Source organism: Ambystoma mexicanum, chromosome 3q, assembly GCF_040938575.1.
Source record: "Ambystoma mexicanum isolate Mex_15411 chromosome 3q, UKY_AmexF1_1, whole genome shotgun sequence".
Taxonomy (NCBI): Eukaryota; Metazoa; Chordata; class Amphibia; order Caudata; family Ambystomatidae; genus Ambystoma; species Ambystoma mexicanum.
The window spans coordinates 4243992-4260258 of record NC_090926.1 but is presented as its reverse complement, the minus strand read 5'-3'; the positions used below and the strand labels follow the sequence as shown (position 1 = coordinate 4260258).

Below are 16267 nucleotides of genomic sequence, written 5' to 3'. Positions count from 1 at the left end.
TCCCCTCGACCTTTGGTCGAGTAGTTATATAAAATAATCAGATCATCCTATCCATCCCTTATTTGGACTGCTGTTCCAGACCTCCGCCAAAGACCTTCAGAACTCGACGGACGGTGATCCAGTCTGCGCTGCCGACCATGTGGCCGGGCCTTCTGCCGGCCTACACAGTAGGGAGAGTGGGGTCGGGGTTGACATTTCTATACAAACTGAGTGCCTTTCCCTTTCCTTCCTCTTTCCCTTTTGGTCCTCGTCACTCTACCCATCCTCTGCTATGGAGAGGACTCCATTTAGGTTTTGCCCTATTTGTAAGAGCAAATTCCCTTGGAAAGATAAGCACAGACGGTGTAACCGGTGCTTGCTTCTCTATCACAAGGAAGAAGGATGCGCGGCTTGTAAGCTCCTCCGTCCTAAAACATTAAAGGAGCGTAAAGTCAAACGGTGGGCGGCCTACGGTATGTTGAAGGCCGAATTTTCTCCCGCTGCCGCAGCCACCGAATGTGACAACGGCGAGAGTGACTATCAGATCGGAGGTTGACCTATTGACGGAACGCTCGCGTTTCACATCGTCTGTCCCTGCTCCCTCTAGGCACGGCTTAGGCACTGCTATGGGGAAGCCACACCCAGGTGAAAAAGACGAACATATACACAGCACAAAACACACAACCCAAAGTCAATCTTCGGCCAGGTCGAAGAAGACTTCAGCGCTAATGGGCACACCGGAAGTTCCGGCGACACCCGCCGACCGCCAGGATCAGCAGCCCTCCCTGCAGCTGCATATGTGCCTAGCGACCAGCCCATCGAAAACGGGCGCTACCCCAAATGTACCAGGTTCTGTCGTGATGCATCACAAGAAGCTGTCCGGCGCCGATAGGATTCCGCCAAAGACGGCACTACCGAAAAAAGCTGCCGTCCAAGACGAGGCCCCGGCTCTGCCAAAAAGGACTCCCTCGCAATCGCAGGCTGAAGCTACCCGCCTCTCCACCGCAGAAGACGTCGCCGACAGTTTAGCTAGGATTGTTTCCTCCGATTCTCAGAAACGGCAGTCCAGGGATGCTCTGAGGCCTACGGAAAAGGCCAAGGATCCACCAAGGTCCAAGGATGGCCTAAGGGGGGGTACCGGAACCCACCCAAGTTGAAAGTGAGGCACAGATACGTCACACCTCTGTCGGTCCCTCAGGAGGAGTTCTCTGAGGGCAAAAAAGTGATGTCTTCGACGTTTGAGACTAAAATCTCGACATTTTACGACAAACGTATTCAGGACCCTTTTCCACCTCTACACCATTCTGGGTCTTCGGTTTGGACTGGAGAGAAATTTGAGAACTGCATGGAAAGGCTGGGCAGGTTTGTTTCCCATTCAGAACAACCCACACCAAGGATGCCACAGGATGAGAGCCCTGTGGACCCCAAAGCAAAATTTCCCTGGCTTTTTGACCCCTCTTTGGAAGAGGATATATACAACTACGACCTAACTGAAGACATTCCTGCAGACACTAAGGATGAGGATTTCATCAACCATGAGGACGTGCATGATCAAATAGAGGGCTGGCAGGAGAACCCAGATGTGGGTCACCCTTTACCATGGCAGTCTCCAGATCCTAAGGCATACAGGAGGTTCCCGAACCTCTACGTACTAGTCTCCTCACTTCTGTCACTGAAGGCAGACAAGTGTACCAAAGCATACTTAAGAACACTTTAGATTCTGCTGAAACGGCTGGTTGATCCCTGGCTCAGGGCACACTCCTTAAGAGACTTGCGTGACTACGGAACTCTGGATTCAAGCCAGAGGCGCAAGCGTCACTGATAAACCCGTGGAAGATTCCAACCTGTTTGGCAAGGCGGTCGAGGAGGCCCTCATGACCGCAAAAAAGGAGCATGACACCCTGAAAACACTGGATCAAATTACACAAAGACTCTCTACAAGACGAGGGTCTGGATCCAAAGGGCTTTTTCAACGCTTCCCTCAACAACAATATTTCTCGGGGGAACAATTGGAACGCTTCACAGGGAAATAGCGGATACACCAACTCGTGTCCCCAAAGGGGTCAGTGCCATGGCAAAGGAAGGCGCTGGGTCTCTACCCCTAGAGGCTCCCCAGCCTCCAGTTCGAAATGACCCGAAGATTCAGGTCCCCTCCAATGCCTCCCCGGTCGGGGGCCGGCTAACATCCTTCCTTCAGGCATGGGAGGGGATAACTACAGACCAGTGGGTGCTAAAGACCGTGGCCCACGGGTACTGTATAGAGTTCAACCGGTCCCCAACATTCAGACCTCCACAAGCAAGACTGACACCAGACCATCTTCGCATACTTCAGGAAATCGAGACACTACAAGAGAAAGGATCCATAGAAATGGTTCCTCTGTCACAGGTAAAAGAAGGTACCTCTAATACTATTATACTAGCAACTGTTAGACTGGTTAATCTGATTGAAGAACAGTTATTGATGATGAATCACGCAAGTTTTAACAGCATTGGGTTGGCACTTGCGAATAGGTAACAGGAGGTTTGGCTGATATGATTAGTTTGGATATGAACTTGTTGTTATATTTACTTATGTGTTGTGTGTTATTGAACTTTGATTGACTGCGTGTTGTATCTCTTTTGTTTTTGTTCACCTCTGCCCTATCATCTATAAAGGGTATTTTTGGGAGAGGGTTGTTCTGTTAAGTTGTATACGTTTACAGTATATTGTAGTAGTTTTATGTTTGCTAACACACTGTTTCCGCTCACCCGAAGGATTTTATCTCAAAGTTTGTTTTAGAGGAAATGAAATTTGGCTGTTTTTTGTATATAAGAGATCTTAAGATGTTGTATGTTTTTTAATATTTGTAAAGGTGTAAAGTAAAATTTACCACCGAAACAATAAAGAAGAAAAAAAAAAAAAAAAAAAAAAAAAAGAAGGTATTTATTCAGTGTACTTCCTTGTACCCAAAAATGATCTAATCATGCGCCCTGTTTTAGATGTGCGCCCAGCGAACACATTTGTAAAGCCACAAAAGTTCTGCATGGTCACTCTGCAAGAAGTAATTCACAGGGTGATTACATGGCAACACTGGACATGAAAGATGCATACTTTCATATTTCATTGTTGCCAGCGCACAGAAAACACCTCAGATTTCTGATACAAGACGAGCATTATCAGTTCAAGGTACTACCCTTCGGCGTAGCATCTGCCCAAGGGTATTTACAAAGGTACTAGCGGTGGCAGCAGCACATTTGTGCAGGCAATCCATCCTGGTCAATCCTTACCTCGACGACTGGCTCATAACCGGGTACTCTTACGAGACATGTATGTCAAATACCCAAAAGACGATAGATTTTTTATTCAGTCTGGGATTCTCCATCAACAAGAAAAAATCCAGCCTAGACACCAGTCAGGTCAAACAGTTCCTAGGGGCTCTAATTCGAACAAAGGACGGGCTCGTCTTCCCCTCCAACGAGAGGGTTCAAAACATGTTGTTTCAAATACCTCAGTATGTAGCCAGTCGAGAGGTGACGGTACGCAAGGCTATGCGACTGCTAGGAATGATGGCGTCATATATCTACTTGGTTCCTCACGCCTGCCTGCGCCCGATACAAGAGTGGCTGAACAGCCAATGGTGTCAGACCAGCCGACAGTGGGACGATCTGGTGGTTGTCTCGCCAGCCCTTGTTCTCTCGCTGCAGTGGTGGTGGAGGGAGAACCTCTTGAAGGGGAAATCCTTCATCACCCCAGAAGTGGAAGCCACTCTAACCACAGACGCGTCTCTTCAGACATAGCATCCAACCACATAAACCTGTTGAAACTGTTGGCGGTGTTCAAAGCACTAAAAGCTTTCCAGATACAACTGCAGAGGAAGACGATCCGGAACCTCACAGACAGCACCACGCCCATGCACTATCTGAACAAACAAGGGGGCATTCATACTCCAGGGCTGTCCAAACTGTCCCAGAACATTTGGAAGTGGGCTCTCAAACACCACATGTTCCTGTTATCACAACATGTTCCAGGGGAACGCCATCTTTTGGCAGACATACCCAGCAGAGACTTTCCGTTGCCCATGGAGTATGAATGGCGATTACACGGAGACACCGTCTCCAATGTTTTCGCAGAATGGGGCTTCCCAGAGATCGATTTGTTCGCAACTATGAAGAAGGCTCAAAGCCAAGATTACGCCTCCAGGTACCCCCAGAACCGCTCCAAGGAGAACGGATTCTGGATAACATGGTCAGGGAAATTTGTCTACGCACTCCCCCCACGCCCCCCAACCCCCGGCCCCCGACTCCCCTTTTCAACAAGATCCTGCACAAGATGCACCAGGAACCAGGCACGATGATACTGGTGAACCCCATGTGGGCCCGCCAACCCTGGTTCGGTCATCTGATGGAGACGTCCATCAAACTGCCTTGCCCGTACAACATGTTGTCGCAAGACAGAGGGGAGATGCTTCACCCATGCCCGCAGACATTGAACTTAGCGGCCTGGCTCCTGAGGTCATAGAGTTTGGGCACCTGCAACTCCCTCAGATGTATGGACATTCTCAGGGAGGCAAGAAAACCGAACACCGGGTATTTCTATTCCAGTAAATGGAAACGGTTTGTTATCTGGTGCAACTCAAAGAGCATTAACCTGATTAACTGCTCTCCCACACACATTGTTTTATACCCAACTCATTTACATGACTCATGCCTGGTCTTTAACTCCATAAAGGTTCACTTGGCTGCGCTTTCAGCCTACAAAACATCACAACAGAAAGTGTCATGGTGGAAGATACCAATTATTAAAGCTTTCATGGAGGGAGTGAAGAGAATTCACCCTCCCATTTCTAACCCGGCTCCCGGATGGGACCTAAACGTGGTGTTGACTTGTCTTATGGGGGCTCCTTTCGACCCCATGAACAAAGCAAGTCTTAAAGACGTCGCCTAAAAGACTGCTTTTTTAATAGCTATTACCTCCATTAGGAGAGTAAGTGAACTACAAGCGCTCTCAAACCTACATCCCTTTTGTAACAGTTCACAAAGATAAGGAGGTTCTGTGCACTCACCCTAGTTTTGCGCCTAAATTCATTTCCAAGTTCCATTTGAACCAGCCGATAGAACTACCAACGTTCTTTCAAAATCCTTCAAGCCTGGGAGAAAGAACCCTGCACACACTGGATGTAGGCAGAGCTGTCATGTTCTACATGGAAAGAACTCCACCACTAAGAAAGGCTAATCGGTTTTTTGTTTAGGTGGCGGCAGGAAGAGGAGTCGTCGCAGTCTCCAAATCCACTATCTCTAGGTGGATTGTCAAATGCATCGCACTCTGCTACAGTCTTGCTAAGAGAGAGCTGCCCTTCAACCCCACAGCACATTCTACTCGAGGCACTGGGGCGTCCATAGCATTCATTGCAAATGTTCCCCTTGAGTCCATTTGCAAAGCGGCAACCTGGAGTTCTGTACACACCTTTACAAAACACTATTGCCCAGACACTCATTCTAGGTCTGATTCTCGGGTGGGACAGGCAATACCAAGGCATCTTTTCAATACTGTTCCTTCTCACAACCCACCTCCAACTCCGGATACTGCTCGCTAATCTATGCACAGCATGTTATTCTAATCAGATTAACAAACATCAGAAGATATTTGTATTTATTTGTATTTATAGTTTTACATAGCACCTTAAATCCAAGCCGCTTTACAGTTAACAACAACAATACATAAACATGGAACAGTAGAAGCAATAACAGTAAACATGAATCAAACCAGAAAATCAGCATATAGAACAATTTGCATGAGAAAAGGGGAAAGGAGAGGAAGGGGTTGTGGAAGGAGGGAAGAGGGAGAGAAAGTAGTGAGTAAAGTGAATCGTAGGAGGAAGGAATATTTAGAAGAGAAGGGGAAAGATGAAGAGAACAAAAAGATGGGTACTAGAGGGAGGGAGAGAAGGGTGAGGGGGGAGGATGTCAGGGAGTGGAATGAAGGAGTGTTTTCAAAGAGGAGCAGAAGGAGGTAATAGGTGAGGGAGGAGCGGATAGTAAAAGGTAGGGGGTTCCAGTGTAAGGGGGCAAGGAGCTGAAAGGAGCAGAATCGAGAGGAGGCACAAGGGGGCGGGGGAACGAGAGTAAGAAAAGATCAGCAGAACGAAGAGCGTGAGAGGGGGTGTAGAATGAGAGGGGAGGTAGGGAGGAGCAATTAATATGCATTACTTACTGTAAAAGCATTTCTGATGGTTGTATCTTCTTAGATCCACATGCGCCCACCATTCCTCCCCGCTCGGATGGAAGGAACATGGACGTCTTTCTACTGTCTCTTTTCTGTACTCACTCATGATAGTCATAAGGCTCCCTCTAGGCAGAAAAAATACAATCGGACGGACCTCGACGCGTGAGGGATCTTGGGTACACTACACGTCTCGTAGGGATAGTGTTACAAGCACGCCCATGTCGACGTCACCTTTTGATTCTCGAAAGCCAAGATGCAATACTGCACGGTTACCACTGGATGTCAGACCATATGCACAGCATGTGAATCTAAGGAGATACATCCATCAGAAATGTTTTTACGGTAAGTAATGCATATCTTCTTAATTTAGTAACATTTTTGTGAAATTTCTGATGTCCCTACGACAGGTTGGTGGCAGTATCTGTATACATTTCTCTGCACTCTCATTCAACACCTTTTTTTAACCTCATTTAAATGATTGAATTTTCCCACAGATTACCATCCAGCATTAGCTACTCTGAAATTATTTAGACAGGGGGGCGCATCGTCTCTTGACACCCTTATGTTCGGCTGCGCCACTACTCTGCTCCGGAAGTGGCGTTGACCACCATATTAAATGGGTACCCTACGCCCCACCTCGGTTCCTTTTATCTTGGAGCCAGTGTTGAAATGGATTTTCACAATCTGGCCTGGCTGACAGATTATAGAAGGCCGTCCTAGTTCTTATGAACCGGGCTACTCTGAGCGCTTAGCCAAACCCAATCAAGGTAAGCGTGGAGAGTGGTCAAGGCTTAATCTAAGGAGAAAGTGAGTTGGGTCATGGGTCCACAATGAGTCCACACAGTGAAGCCCATCAATAATTCTACTTGGACAGGTAAGTACAAAAAGACTATTTTTATACAACCAAAACCCACTAGAAAAATAAAAGCAGTAAGTAGTATTTCACAACATTCGGTTATCTAACATATATACAGTCCCTGTATTTTTGTAGGAATGCGTACAGCAACACAATGAAGATAATTAGTGGTGCAGTAAGAAAAACCATTCCACAAGAATAACGCCCTCATTTTATAAATCCAATCCCTATGTTGAATGGGATGGTGAACATTTTTCCAGAAGGCTTCCTCAACAATATTATGTAAGTGCGATTATTTCAATGGATTGCTTTTCTTACGCAGATTCCTCATATTGATAGATATTCTCGTCCGGCTCTGTTGCGTGGAAACGTTCTCGACGGGGTTGTAGTGGACCTCGACCCGGCCGTCGCCAGTGTTGCTCGGTGCTCGATTGTCTGCTCTAGATGTGACATCAGGCGTTGTGAATATATAGCACGTTACTACGCCCCATGCTTCCGTTCCTTGTTTCCACACGCTGCGTCAGGAACACGACTTTTAGTCGTCACTCAACATTTTTGACATGTCTATTTTCTTAAGAAAACATAGACCGCGATGTCTACTCACTGGATTTCATGCTTCAAAAGATACTGATTGCTTGTCCAAAATGTCAGTGACCGACCCCCACGACATTTGTCTGTGGTGCTTGGGTGTGTGTCAAGACCCAGAGGCTTGTGCATCGTGCTCGAAAATGCAGTGAAAATACCCACACACTTTTAATCTGCATTTTTTCATGGTTTAGTTAGCGTGGGCTACTACATTCATCCATGTATTCATTTAGTATAAGCTGTGTTTAGCATTATAGTTTGTTTTGAGCTATCGGAGATCTATATTTGCTGATAGCCTTGTAGAAAGAAAGGTTTAGCTTGTTATTTTGTATAGCGCACATTCTGTGTTTCAAAGAGCTAGAATGTGGTCTGTTCCTTGTTCATTATGAATCGGGCTTTAGCTGAGCGTGGAAGGGGAATATGTTCGCAGCTGAACAGTGTGTGTAGATGTTTTTCATTACAAATCTATCTCTTGGCAGACTGTCCGAAATAGCCTAGACTGCTTTGCTTTTGTTTTCCTTCTGCAGAGAGCCTTTCTGTCTGGATGCGAGAGAGAATGAATGTTAGTGATAGGCTTTGCTGTTCTTAGAATATAGAACGTGTCACCATGTCCCATTACAGTACACGGTTATGTGGAAATATGCTTTTACGTAGTCGAAAATGCTGGTTGCCATAAACTGCTTTCTACGCAAGTAACTGTAAAATGTATGTCAATACTACTATGTAGAACTGGTTTTCAGTTCAGTCTCAGAGCTAGGGAGCTGGCTGAGTGCTGGGAGGGAGCTCAGCTCTCAGTGCTATGGTGTTCAGTAGAGCATTGCTAGAGAGAAGCTGGGAGGGTTAGGTTTGCTAAAGCACTCATTGCTAGAGAGTGCTGATTGCTTGTTAGTGATTAGTGACTATTGCCATGCATAAATAAAGATGCATTTGAGGGGATTGGGTCCTCTGACGTATTCCATATCTATGACGGTAATCACCACAGCTGTGCTGCTTCGGAAAACCTTTCGGCTTCTGCGTCAATGACGTCGATACGCTGTCCTCGAGGGCCTCCATCGAGCCGACGTCACTGGATCTTATAAGTAGGACGCACGACGCCCGTAGCCTCAGTTCCGTTTTTTCCGCGAACGTGTTCGCTTCGGAGATCTCGGCACACCTCGATTCTACTGAAACCTGTTCTTTCGGTTATTCGAACCTGTTTCTTCGTTGCTACTTGTAAGCATGATGTCTTCAGCTTCTTCCACCCCACGGTCCGGGTTTAAGAAGTGTCGTGTGTGTGTGGGTCCAAGATGTCGCTAACGGATACGCACACCCCTTGCCTCTGGTGCCTCGGGGAGGACCATGATACGGACGAATGTGTCGACTGCCAATCGCTCACATCGAAGGCCTTGCGGGAGCGTAAGAAGAAGCCGTTGGTCGGTAAGGTGGCCAAGCCCCGGAAGTCGCGTTCCACTGGTCGACGGACGATTCGAGGGGCGACTCTCCGCATCATCGTCGTGAGTCCGGGGGGTTCTCGGTCTGGGAGTCGGTCCCGCCGTTCCTTGTCGCGCACTCCAGGAAGCGCCGTCACAGGTCACCTTCACAGTCCTCTTTCGAGGACTCCGCCCGTCGGCTTGTCCCAACAAGCATTCCACTCCTGAGGAATGGGATTCCTTCCGAAAGGAGATGTTGGTGATTTTTCAGTCACAGAGCTCGGGTCCGTCCGCGCCGCCTGAGGATGCAGGTCGTGGCCGTGCTAGAGACACAGCTCGTCCGCCTTTGGGCTCGAGCAGTCGTCTCGACCACCTGACGCCTTCGAGGTCCCAGTCGGAAAAGGATGGTCGCTCTAGGCATACCCGTTCCAGGTCCCGGTCCTCGTCGGCCTTAAGACCGCGAGAACCTGTGCAGTCTTCGAGGAAGACTTCGGAGGTGCCGAGGTCTTTGACGGACTCTCTCGAAGCCCCGCCTCCTAGGAAGCCATCAGCGCCCAGGTTGTCGAGAGACACGCTCGGGGCTCTGCCCTCAAGGCTGCGCCCTGAAGGCCTGTGTCGAAGCTGTCGGCGCCGTGCTGGACGCCGATTCCATCGACGCTCTTGATGCCTTTTGAGGCAGCTTTGTCGGGGATGTCTCGTGGTACGGGGAACCCCCCAGAAAGGCTCTGGCTAACATGTCTTTGTTCCTTTTTCAGTTCCCTCTTTCCAACCTCTGGATTATATTTCTGAAGTGGATGAGGGGTCTGAGGAAGGTGAGGTTCCTGCAGAGGTTCCTGATGGCCTCCTTTCTGGTCATAGCCAGCTTGAGGACCTGCACCAGTCATTGCATGACGCCAGTGGGCTCGACACCTCTCCAGAGGTGAAATTTGGTAGGCCTGAGCCTGGCACGCATGCCGACTCCTCTTATCGGCACCTGATGTCGAGTGTCACGGATTACCTGGGGTGGTCTGCCCCCCTGGGGATTTTCAGCAGGATGATCTGACTGATATCCTCGACCAAGGTCCCTCAACTGACCCGGTACTGCCCGGTACATATGGCCTTGCAGAGAAGGGTTGCTGCGGCTTGGACTTCTCCGGAGAGTCTTCTGGCAGTGATCGAGTCCTTGCCGAAGAAATATCGCCCAGCAAGTGGCGACCCCTGCTTCTTGACCAGACACCCTACTCCGGAGAGTTTGGTGGTGCAGGCGGCTACAGCCCCAGCAAAGCAGGCGTCTTACCCTACCATCCCTCCTGATAGGGACGACAAACGTTTTGACGGGTGGGCAAAGAAGGTATTTTCTTCTGGTGGGTATGGCGCTTCAGGCTGCCAACTCAGTTTGTGCCTTGTCTTGTTTCACGCACACTCTGTGGAACTGTATTTCTCCTGCATGGGGTCTGGCATGGATTCACATGCTCATGAATATTCCCCGTCGTCAGGCCGGGAATCCTCGGTATAGAAATAATCAGTATCAGTTTCGTTTCTGATCTATCTTTCTCAGTAGTAACCAATCACTGGTCTCTGGGTCATACTGCCCCCAGCCAATGACTGCTCTCTCCCGAAGCCCCGCCCCTGGCAGCCGTCCTCAGATTTTTACCGCACGTTCAAGTGTTGGGAGTCCTCGTGCTTAGCTCTTGAGCTTTTGCTGCGTTTTCGCGCTTTTTTCAGGAGATTTTCTCATTTTTTCAGTTAAAAGAACCTCAACCTCCACTGTTTCTTCTTCCGATCAATGGGGATCCGTTTTGGAGTTTTCTACGCCCCTCCAGGGTGAAGATTTCGTCGAGTTACGCTTTTGGAGGATTCCAGAAGTTCCGAGGCCTACACCGGACATGGGCCAGGAGAAGGGGATCTCGGCGCACAGGAAGCTTTTCAGGACCCTCTCTGGATGCCAGCTTCAGAACGTTTTCAAGGAGGACGAGCATTCGTTATGCCTCTACTGTCTCCATGAGGACAAGACGCACAGGGAAAAGGACTGCGCATTTTGTGGAAACATGTCGAAGCGGACCATGAAGGATTGCCACCTCTGTCTCGCCAACTGGCTGGAAGGTAAGAGCCCGCCAGACGAGAAGAAGAAGGAAGAAGTCCGAGCGGTCTTCTAAGTCCTGTGAGGGTGCCCCGGCGACGGGGGCCCAACAAAAGGCTAAGTACCGCGAGTCTGCGGGCACCGGGAGCGCCGAACGGTCGGGCTCCTCGGCTGCCAGGCAGGGCGCACCCTCCCCGGCGCCTTCGACCACAAGCCAACGCTCTGGCTCGGGTATGAGGAAGTCCGAGAACCCGGCGAAGCTTCTGGAGAGACCCTGGTCGATCTCGAAGACTCCGGCAGAAGGGGAGCGAGGCTCGGACCCTCCCCCGAAGGTGAAGGACCCAGGCGTTCAGAAGGTGACATTGGCCGTGATTGACCCTGCTAGGACCTCGATTGAGGATGTCGGCGCAGCCCTGGCTCAGCCTGTGGAGGCGCCCTCAGGTACCAGAGTCTCCCTGCCACCGCGGAGGGAGTCGTCTTTCAGGCCCATCGAGAAGACCGCCACGAAGTCCTCGTTGGAAAAAGGGGGCGAGGGGGCGGTGGCCGTCATGGATACGGACACGACCTCTGAAGAGGAGCTCATCCAAGTCGTGGAGGAGACCCAGCCCATCGGGAGGGATCCCGACGAGGGCGACGGTGACGCAGACGAGGCTCCTCAAGAGCCCTCACGCCCGTCGTTTCCGGCGCCGCAGGACACCTCGGCGGCCATTTTGTCAGCCATCCAGTCCTTATGCTCGGAGATAAGGACTAGGTTGCCCCTTCCCCCGACGGAGGAGCCTGAGCCAGACCCGACGGAGGATCCGGAGCCAGGACCTTCAGGGAGCCCACCGCCTAAGAGGACGACGACGCATCCTAGGCCTTCTCTCCTGCCTCTGTGGCCTTCTCTGCCTTCCCCCCGGTCCACTACCCACAGGGATGATACAGGCATGGACACGACTACGACGGGTACGGATGATGACGGAGGTGACGTGCCCCCCGTCTCCCGCTGCCCGGGCGTCCCCGCCCGACGAGATTGGATCCTTCCATGCAATGATCTCCAGGGCATCCAAGCTCTTCCAGCTCTGCCTCGAGGAAAAGGAGGGGTTCCTCTACCAGCGGCGCGAGGCTAAAAGGAAGACGGTCCTCGCTGTACCGCTTCTAGATGATATCTGGGATGAGGTGCTCGCCCTCCTCAAGAACCCTGCTACGGCTCCTGCGAAGAGGGACCGGTACGATAAGAAGTACCGGGTCCCCGACGCTGCCCCCTTGTGCCTTAGGGCGCAACCAACCCCGGACTCGGTCGTTTCGGCAGCGGGCAAGAAGAAAGCGGGGGGGCATCGGCCTCGACTTCAACCTCCCCTCCGGACGGTGAGGGTAGGAAACTGGATGCGATGGGACGACGGGTCATCTCATCTGCAGGGACAACCATCAAGGCGGCCAACACCCTGGCCATCGTAGCCCGCTACGACAGGGAGTTGTGGTTCAAGATCGCCCCGCTGTTGGACTTCCTTCCGGATGCCAAGAGGGCCGAGGCCCTGGAAATCTTGCAGGAAGGTGAGATTGCTTCAGACCACGCCATTACGGTGGCCACGGACATCGCCGACACCGGTTTCCGTCAGTTGGGCAACAGCGTTTGCCTGAGACGACGAGGATGGCTCAGGGCGACGGATTTCCGTCAAGACGTTCAGACCAAGGTTTTGGACATGCCCTTCAATGGGAACAACCTTTTTGGCAAGGCGGTTGATGAATCCCTTCAGGCGATCAAGACGGACACGGAGACGGCCCGGGCACTGGGTGTCCTCCAACAACGACGGCCATCCTTTTGGAGTTCCGGAGGCAGACAGGGTGCCTCCAAGGCAGCTGGGAGCAGCGCCTCTACTTACCGTCAGGCGGCAAGGTCTTCATCGCAGGAGGCCTATGGGGGACGTGGCAAGTCAGGTGGATCCCGCCGTCGTCGCCAAGGTGGTCAAGGAGGCAAAGCGACCTCCAAGCAGGATTGAACCGTTCGTCGGGTCTGGCCCCCGCCGAAGCACCCCGGTGGGAGGCCAGCTGACGAAGTTCGTCGGCGTGTGGGAGTCCATCTCCACCGACCCTTGGGTGCTAGACGCCCTGGCCCTGGGGCACGCCCTCGAGTTCCAGAAGAGGTGCCCCCGCATTCCTCCCGTGACCAGGAAGGAAAATCACGTCCCGCAACTGCTGTTGGAAGTACGGGCGATGCTCAGGAAAGGTGCCATCGAGCTTGTCCCGAAGAGGCTTCGGGGCTCCGGAGTTTACTCAAGATACTTCCTCGTAAGGAAAAAGACAGGAGGATGGCGTCCCATCCTGGACCTGCGACGACTAAACAAAAACATCAAGGCACAGAAGTTCCGGATGGTCACCCTCCAGCACGTGCTGGGACAACTGGAGGAGGGCGACTTCCTTTCGTCGTTGGACTTGGAGGATGCGTACTTCCACATCCCCATTCTAAAGAGACACCGAAAGTTCCTCAAGTTCGTGGTCCAAGGGCGGCACTACCAGTTCAAGGCCCTCCCGTTCGGATTAAAATCGGCGCCCAGGGTGTTCAAGTGCCTAGCACCGGTGGCGGCGCGGCTGCGCCTGCAGGGGATCCACGTCTACCCCTACCTGGACGACTGGCTCATACGGGCAAGGACAAGGGAGCTCGCCGTGGAACACACTGCGAAGACCGTCCAGCTGCTCACAGACCTGGGGTTCTCCAACTTTCCAAAATCCCACCTGGTCCCGTCGCAAGTCGCCCTGTTTCTGGGAGCATAGCTCGACACAGCGGCTCGGCGGGCCTCACCGTCGGAGGAAAGGATAAGGACCATCCTAGGAAAGGTGCAACGTCTACTGGCCACGGACGTGGCCAGAGGGAGGTCTATCAAGTCCCTCCTCGGAATGATGTCCTCCTGCATTTATCTGGTGCCCCATTGCAGACTCTGGATGCGGCCCTTACAAGAATTCCTCGACGCCCGCTGGATCCAGACGACGGGCAGCTTCGAGGACAGGATCTCGCTCGACGAAACATTCCGCCAGGCGATACGTTGGTGGGGTGTCCGCGCTCATCTGACGGCGGGAACAGGCTTCCTAGCCCCGGCCCACCAGATGACGGTGACGACGGATGCCTCCCTGGAAGGTTGGGGAGCTCACACCAGGAGCCACCACGCGAGAGGCCTTTGGTGCTCGGAGGAGAAGACTCTCCACATCAACATCTTGGAGCTCCGTGCAGTGTTCTGGGCCCTCGGGTCCTTCCTTCCGTCCCTCAAGGGCAAGGTGGTGAGGATCTTCACCGACAACAGCACCTCAATGTTTTACATTCTGAAGCAGGGCGGAACCAGATCCCCTGCCTTGTCCAAGGAAGCCCAGGATCTGTGGCATTGGGCCATCGCACAAGGGATGTTTCTGGTACCCTTTCATCTGGCAGGGATAAAAAACACCATCGCCGACTCACTCAGCAGGGAGCTGCGCTCGTGCCACGAGTGGGAACTGCGCCAGGATCAAGTGGACCGACTCTTCCGACGATGGGGCGAACCCCAGATCGATCTCTTCGCGACGGCGGCGAACTCCAAGTGCCGGAGGTTCGCCAGCAGGTTTCCCCAAACGAGGAGCATGGGCGATGCTTTCTCGTTCCCCTGGGACGGCCTGTTCCTTTATGCATTCCCTCCGTTGCTACTCAGGCTCGTCAACCAGCTCAAGAGGTCCCGGTGCAGGATGATCCTCGTCGCACCGGCGTGGCCGAGGCAGATCTGGTTCCTGGACCTTCTGGACTTGTCAGCGTCCACACCAGTCAAGCTACCGACGGAAGCGGATCTTCTCTCCAGAGAAGGAGGCGCCATTCTTCACCACGAACCAGAGTCGCTGAACTTGCAGGCCTGGCTCCTGCAGCGCTAGAGTTTGGAGGATACGACATCCCGGCCGATTGCAGAGAGGTTCTTGCAAAGGACAGGGCTTCCTCAACTCTCAAGGGCTACGGACACAAATGGAAGAGGTTCTCTATCTGGTGCCGGGCACAGAAGATTAACCCTCTGCGGATTACGGCCCCTCAAGTATTGCCGTACCTACTGTCCTTGGCCAGGGTGGGCCTATCTCACGCTTCCATCAAGGTACATCTGGTTGCCGTCTCACGTTACACCAGAACTACAGGACGGGCATCCTTGTGGTCTCATCGTCTGGTGAAGGAATTTATGAAAGGATTGTTCCGATCATTCCCGCCAGTGAAGGCCCCTGCCCCGGTGTGGGAGCTCAACGTGGTACTAACTAGGCTCATGGGGGCCCCATTCGAACCTATGCATTCAGTGCCGTTGAAGTTCCTGTCGTGGAAGACAGCATTCCTCGTGGCCATCGCCTCTGCACGACGAGTGGGAGAGATCCAGGCCCTGTCTTGCAAGCCTCCATACTTGACTTTTCACGACACGATGGTGGTGCTGAGGACGCACCCCTCCTTCATGCCCAAGGTGCCGTCGGACTTCCACCTCAACGAGCCCTTGGTGTTGCCAGTTTTCTTCCCGTCGCCTTCGTCGCCGGCTGAGAGGACTCTGCACTTGCTAGACGTAGCTAGAGCGCTGAAGTTCTACGTGGACCGCACAAAGAGTTTCCGGAAGACATCACAGCTGTTTGTGAATTTTGGACCTGTGAAGGCTCTCTCGAAGTCTTCCATTTCCAGATGGCTCTCCGGCTGCATCATGCACTGTCACCTTTTGGCAAACCGACCGCTGCCCGGCCATCCGAGAGCCCATTCGACCAGAGCGATCGCTTCTACTACGGCGTTCCTGTCTGGTGTGTCCCTGCTCGACATCTGCAGGGCTGCTACGTGGAGGTCGACACACACCTTCATGAGATTCTACTGCGTCGACCGGGATTCCAGGGAGGAGTCCTGAGTCGGCCAAGCAGTGCTGCGCAACCTGTTCGCCTAAGGTGAGCCTGGTGAGGAGGTAAGAGTTGCTTAATGTTGAGTTGTTGTATTGCTTGATATTGAGCCTTGTGCCACCTCCGGTGGTTGTGCAAGTGTATACTGCTATGTATTCTTATTTCTGATGTTTGTTAATCTGCTTAGAATCACATGCTGTGCATAGGTCCGACATCCAGTGGTCACTGCGGAGTATTGCATTTTGTTTTTCGTAGTCGAAAAGTGGACGTCGACAAGGCGTGTCTGTAACACTATCCCTATAGTGACGTGCGTTGTACCCACAATCCCTCTTCCG

General features: G+C 52.0%; 1 protein-coding gene across 9 annotated transcripts in view; it reads left to right on the top strand.

Moving 5' to 3' along the window:
* TNRC6B (trinucleotide repeat containing adaptor 6B) overlaps positions 1–16267 on the top strand; it is a 2246995-nt gene that overhangs the window by 1781868 nt on the left and 448860 nt on the right. The window lies entirely within an intron of this gene.